Source organism: Microtus ochrogaster, linkage group LG3 (genome assembly GCF_000317375.1).
Source record: "Microtus ochrogaster isolate Prairie Vole_2 linkage group LG3, MicOch1.0, whole genome shotgun sequence".
Taxonomy (NCBI): Eukaryota; Metazoa; Chordata; class Mammalia; order Rodentia; family Cricetidae; genus Microtus; species Microtus ochrogaster.
In genome coordinates this window covers 14,965,168-14,971,333 of record NC_022029.1, presented here as the reverse complement: position 1 = coordinate 14,971,333, position 6,166 = coordinate 14,965,168, and positions in this window count along the sequence as shown.

Sequence of the window (6,166 nt, the reverse complement as noted above, 5' to 3'; positions counted from 1 at the left end):
CGGTTTGCCAGTATTTTATTGAGAATTTTTGCGTCGATGTTCATGAGTTAGATTGGCCTGTAATTCTCTTTCTTGGTTGAGTCTTTGTGTGGTTTTGGTATCAGAGTAACTGTAGCTTCATAAAAGGAATTTGGCAATGACTCTTCTGATTCTAAATTATGAAATACATTAAGGACTATAGGTATTCGGTCTTCTTGGAAGTTCTGGTAGAATTCCGCATTGAACCATCTGGTCCTGAACTTTTTTTGGTAGGGAGGTTTTTTATAACAGCTTCTAATTCTTAGTGACTAACAGATTTATTTAGGTTATTCACCTGGTCCTGGTTTAACTTTGGTATATGGTATTTATCTAAAAAAGTGTCCATTTCTTTTACATTTTTCAGTTTTGTGGCATACAGGCTTTTGTAGTAAGATCTAATGATTGTCTGAATTTCCTCTGTGTCTGTGGTTATGTCCCCCTTTTTATTTCTGATTTTATTAACTTGCACATTCTCTCTCTGCCATTTGATTAGTTTTGATAGGGTTTATCAATCTTGTTGATTTTCTCCAGGAACCAGCTTTTTGTTTCATTGATTCTTTGGATTGTTTTCTGTGTTTCTATTTTGTTGAATCAACCCTCAGTTTGATTATTTCCAGTCTTCTACTCCTCCTAGGTGAGTCTGCTTCTTTTTTTTCTACAGTTTTCAGGTGGGCTCCAAGTTAAGTCTCCAAGGTGTGCTTTCTCTGTTTTCTTTAAGTGGGCACTTAGTGCTATGAACTTTCCTCTTAGCACTGCTTTCATAGTGTCCCATAAGTTTGAGTATGTTGTTTCTTTATTTTCATTGAATTCAAGGAAGGCTTTAATTTCTTTCTTTATTTCTTCCTTAATCCATGTATGGTTCAGTAGTTGGCTGTTCAGTTTCCATAAGTTTGTAGGCTTTCTGAGGGTAGCATTGTTGTTGAATTCTAACTTTATTCCATGGTGATCTGATAAGACACAGGTGATTACTAATATTTTTTTGGAACTGCGGCAGTTTGCTTTGTTACTGAGTATGTGGTCAATTTTCGAGAAGGTTCCATGAGCTGCAGAGAAGAAGGTATATTCTTTCCTATTTCGGTGGAATATTCTATAGATGTCTGTTAAGTCCATTTGATTCATTACCTCCATTAGTTCTCTAATTTTTCTGTTAGGTTTTTGTCTCATTGACCTGTCCATTGGTGAGAGAGGAGTGTTGAAGTCTCCTACTGTTGGTGTATGTGGTTTGATGGCTGCCTTGAGTTTTAGTAATGTTTCTTTTACGTAAGTGGGTGCTTTTATATTAGGGGCATAGATATTCAGGTTTGAGACTTCATCCTGATGAATTGTTCCTGTTATGTGTATAAAATGTCCCTCTCCATATCTTCTGATTGATTTAAGTTTGAAGTCAACTTTGTTAGAAATTAGTATGGCCATACCTGCTTGTTTCTTAGGTCCATTTGCTTGATAAGCCTTTTCCTAGCCCTTTACTCTGAGGTGCCTGTCTTTGTGGTTGAGATGTGTTTCTTGTAAACAGCAGAATGTTGGATCCTCTTTTCATATCCAATCTCTTAGCCTGTGCCTTTTTATAATTGAGTTGAATCCATTGACATTAAGTGATATTAATGACCAGTGGTTGTTAACTCCAGTCACTTTTTTAGTAGTAGAGTTTGTGTGTTTTCCTTCTTTGAGTTGCGCTGGTGAAGGGTCTCTAGATGTCTGAGTTATTGTGGTCATTGTTGGACTCCTTGGTTGGTGATTTTCCTTCTATTACTTTCTGTAAGGCTGGATTTGTGGCTACGTATTGTTTAAATTTGTTTTTATCCTGGAAAATTTTGTTTTCTCCATTTATAGTGAATTTAAGCTTGGCTGGGTATAATAGTCTGGGCTTGCATCCATGGTCTCTTAGTTTTTGCAGTACATCTCTCCAGGACCTTCTGGCTTTCATGCTTTCCATAGAGAAGTCAGGTGTAAGTCTGATAGGTTTACTTTTATAAGTAAGTTGGTCTTTTTCCTTTGCAGCTCTTAATATTCTTTCTTTATTCTGTATGCTTTGTGTTTTGATTGTTATATGGCGTGGGGATGTTTTTTTGATCCAGCCTATTTGGTGTTCTGTATGCTTCTTGAACCTTCATAGGTACATCTTTCTTTAGTTTGGGAAAGTTTTCTTCTATAATTTTATTAAATATATTTTCTGGACTGTTGAGCTGTACTTCTCCTTCTTCTACTCCTATTATTCTTAGGTTTGGTCTTTTTATTGTGTCCCATGTTTCCTGAATGTCTTGTGATGAGAGTTTGTTGGACTTGCTGTTTTATTTGATCAGTGCATTTATTTTCTCTATGGTATCTTCAGAATCTGAGATTCTTTCTTCTATCTCTTGTATTCTGCTGGTTATTCTTGTTTCTGTAGTCTCTATTCATTTACCTAGATTTTCCATGTCTAGCTGACTCTCTGTTTGTGTTTTCTTCTTTGCCTCCATTTCGGTTTTTAAGTCTTGAACTGTTTCCATTATCTGTTTGGTTGTTTTTCCTTGGTTTCCTAGGGTATCATTCACTGATTTATTCAATTCTTCAAACTTTCTGTTATACTTCTCATCCATTTCTATGAGGGCATTATTTACATGTTGTTTAAGGGCGTCAATCACTTTCATAAAGTCAATTTTTTCTACTTTATCTTGATTAAGGTGTTCATGTCCTCCTGTTGTGAGGTTGCTGGGTTCTGGTGGTTTCATGTTGTTTTTCAGATTGTTGGGTGAATTCTTGCATTGACACCTGCCCATCTCTTCCTCTGAATGCTTCCATATGGATCTTCTTTTACAGGATCAGGTCTCCTTGCCTACTGATATACCTTCCCAGTGATGGCACTCCCCAGTGATGGCTTTCCTGGTGCTCCAGTGATGTCTCTTCTGGTGGAGATCATATCTCCATGCTGGTTGGGTAGCTCATAAACAAAGCACCTACCTTGCTTGCTGCAGGCAGGCTATTGAAACAAAGGAACTCCCGCCTGCCTGGTTGCCCTCAGGATTTGGCCCCAGGGCCCAGACAGGCTGAGCTGGGTGATGTTATGTGCCCGAAGAGGGAAGGGAGGCAGAAGGGGGAGGGTTCTGGATGCAAGCTGGGTGGGATAGGAAGAGAGAGGCAGTGTGCAGGGAGCATAGGCCCTGCAGGAAGCCCAGGAAGTATGGGGGGGGGGGATGAGGAACTTCTGAGTTCCGTGTCCCAGGCTGCTGCCGCGGGTCAGAAACTCACCCCAATGATGGCTCTCCTGGTACTGAGATCAGATCTCTGTGCTGGTTGGGTAGCTCGTCTATTTATTTCTTTTTATAACTGTCTATACTCTTTTTCTTCTCTCTCCAAAGCCTATGTACATTTTTTAAACATAGTGTAATCCCCTAAGATGTTTATTTCTGTCTGAATCTGTCTTTATTGCATATTTGTAATAATTTTCTGACTAGGAACACTTTTAAACTGGTAAGCAGCTTGATCACAGTGGTCTTGGATGCTGGCTCCACCTCTCTAGGCCTTTTAGCATGGCAAAGGTCCATTCACTGCCAGCTCTGGGACTACTGGGTGGGAGCCATGCTCACCCTCTCAACTCTGGAAAACAATTGGTCCATGCTGCCACCAAGTACCTTGCAGCACATTTCCCGTAAACACTATTCAAGTGTTTGGCCTCCTGAAAGAGACAGAGCTATTCATGCAGATAGCATAAACCAGGAAACTAGTTTTTAAGAGATCTGCACAAAGTTGCTGTACGAGTCAGGAAGCCTTCTCCTTTAAGTGACTTGTGTCACTGCTTTCCTGACAAACAGAGTTCACTCAGGAAAATGCTACTACCAAGAAGCTATGCTTAGCTCTGTTCTTTTGTGTCTAGAATTCCTTCTCAAGCTCTCTCAGGTATTATATGGATGTAGTGGGCTCATGTTGGCATGCCATGTAGGTGGAGACTGCTCATTCATTTCCTGGCCACTCAGACCCAAATAATCATATAGAAACTATATTAATTACAACACTGTTTGGCTTAGGCATATTTCAAGCTAACTCTTACATCTTAAATACCAGTTTCTATTAATCTGTGTATCACCACAGGGATGTGGCTTACCGCCAAGGTCCTGGGTTATGGTTGGTGCCTTTCTCCTTTGGTAGTTACATGGCATCTTTTAGACTCTGCCTACGTTCTCTCTATATTTCTGTTTGCATTTCCTGCCTGGCTTTACTATACTAAGACATTGGCCAAAACAGTTTCTTTATCAACCAATGGTAATAAAACAAATTCACAGCATACAGAGGGGAATCCCACACCATCTCCCCTTTTCTGTCTAAATAAAGGAAAGTTTTATCTTTACATAGTAAATTACATATACAAAACAGTTATCAAGCAAGAAATATAGTTAGAATATTTAGTCCATTTACATTTGGCAAATTAAGGAAAATACTTTATCATCTATCCTATCTTTGTAAGTTAAAAGTTTTATATCAAATTTATCCTTTATCATAACTAAGGAAAACTATAACTATATGTCTCCAACTCTTCCAAAACCCAAGAAGGTTATAATATTACCTAAGTAAACAGAAAGTTCATTGTAAGTAACTTCCAAAACTCAAGAATTGACAGAGGCATCTCACTGCCTTGGCAGTCACCCAAAGTTCTTTTGTAATACTAGAGCATCCATCTCCAGCTTACTGCCCCATAGTCTCTGGCAGACTTTTCCATAAGACAGGAAATTTGAAAGGCTGCTTTGTGGACCTGGATAGCATTGGCCCTAGCTAAGTCTACTTGGTAAGTTTCAGAATGCTCTATACCCAGATAGGAATGTTTGTAAAGGTTATAGTTTACATAAGGGTTGAATTAGTCATATTTAATAATCTGTTCTATTAGAACACCTTCATTTCATTGAAGGAAATTTGAATTTTATCTAAAGATAAGTGAATAAATGAAACATCATGTTTGTACTTTAAGATAAATATCTTTTTAAATTAAATTGAGGTTTACTTTGGGTAGTTATTTTTAATAAAATTGAGGCTTACTTCAGGTCAGAAAGGAAAGAGAAAGTTTCTTGGGTAGACAATATATAAGAAACTAGAATATGTATTCTGGGAATTGCTGGTACTGCTAACTCAAACCCACCAAATTGATTAGAAGCTGGGTTCTTTCCAGCTATTGCTCAGCTCATGTGCTTTTGGGAGGGTCTGTGCATGTTTGTGTATGTATATCTATATCTATGTGTGTGTGAAAATTCACATCTATGTGCAGGTATGCATGGAGTCCTGAGGCCAACCTTTATGTCTTCTTCAATTGTTCTCCACCTTACTTGCTGTTACTATGTCTCTCACTGAATCTATAGCTCACTAATTTAACTAGACTGGCTGGATAGCAAGCCCCAGGTATCCTCCTATCTCTTCTTACCCACCCCAGTGATTATAGGCTTGCTCCACTTGACTGTCTTTTTATATGGGTATGTAGGGACCAAACCTAGCTTCTGAATCTTCCATAGCAAATATTTTACTAAACACTTGGCAGCTCTTCTGCTCAACACTTAAGGACAAGCTGTACGTTCTGGTTCCCTAAAATCTAGACATTCTTGATGTATCATTCAGCTGACTAGTTTACATAGCAAGGACCTGAGATGATCTGGGCCGCCAGACAAAGCGCATGCCATCTTTACCCTTCTGTACCTATCACTTCACCATAATATTCTGGGAGAAATTGGCCTCCCTCAGTCATTCCTAGAGTGTTGAAAGGTCCAAAAAAGCTTGTGTTTGTGTGTTCTTTATGATATTTCCCTGTGTCAGAACAAGCTAGATTTTTTCAGAATAAAATAAGCAAAGGGAGCATATGTGACATCATTCCAAATGGGTCCACAGCATCAAACTTAAAGCTTTCTGGCCAGAGTTTCCAAATAATAAAAGAGAGAAATATGGAGGTGTTCTAGAACAAAATATATAGCCAACCTATGGAGGTTCAATTGTTCCATGATACTCCCTCAAGTTCTTACAGTGCAGGCCACTAATTCTCACAATGGCCTCACTCTTCCGACCCTTTATATGACTTAAGCTTCAGTGAGTACAAGAGAAATAGAGTAATATCAGGTTTTATGCTCAGATTAAGAATGACCTTGTTTCTAGGGCTGGAGAGATGGCTCAGTGGTTAAGAGCACTGCCTGCTCTTCCA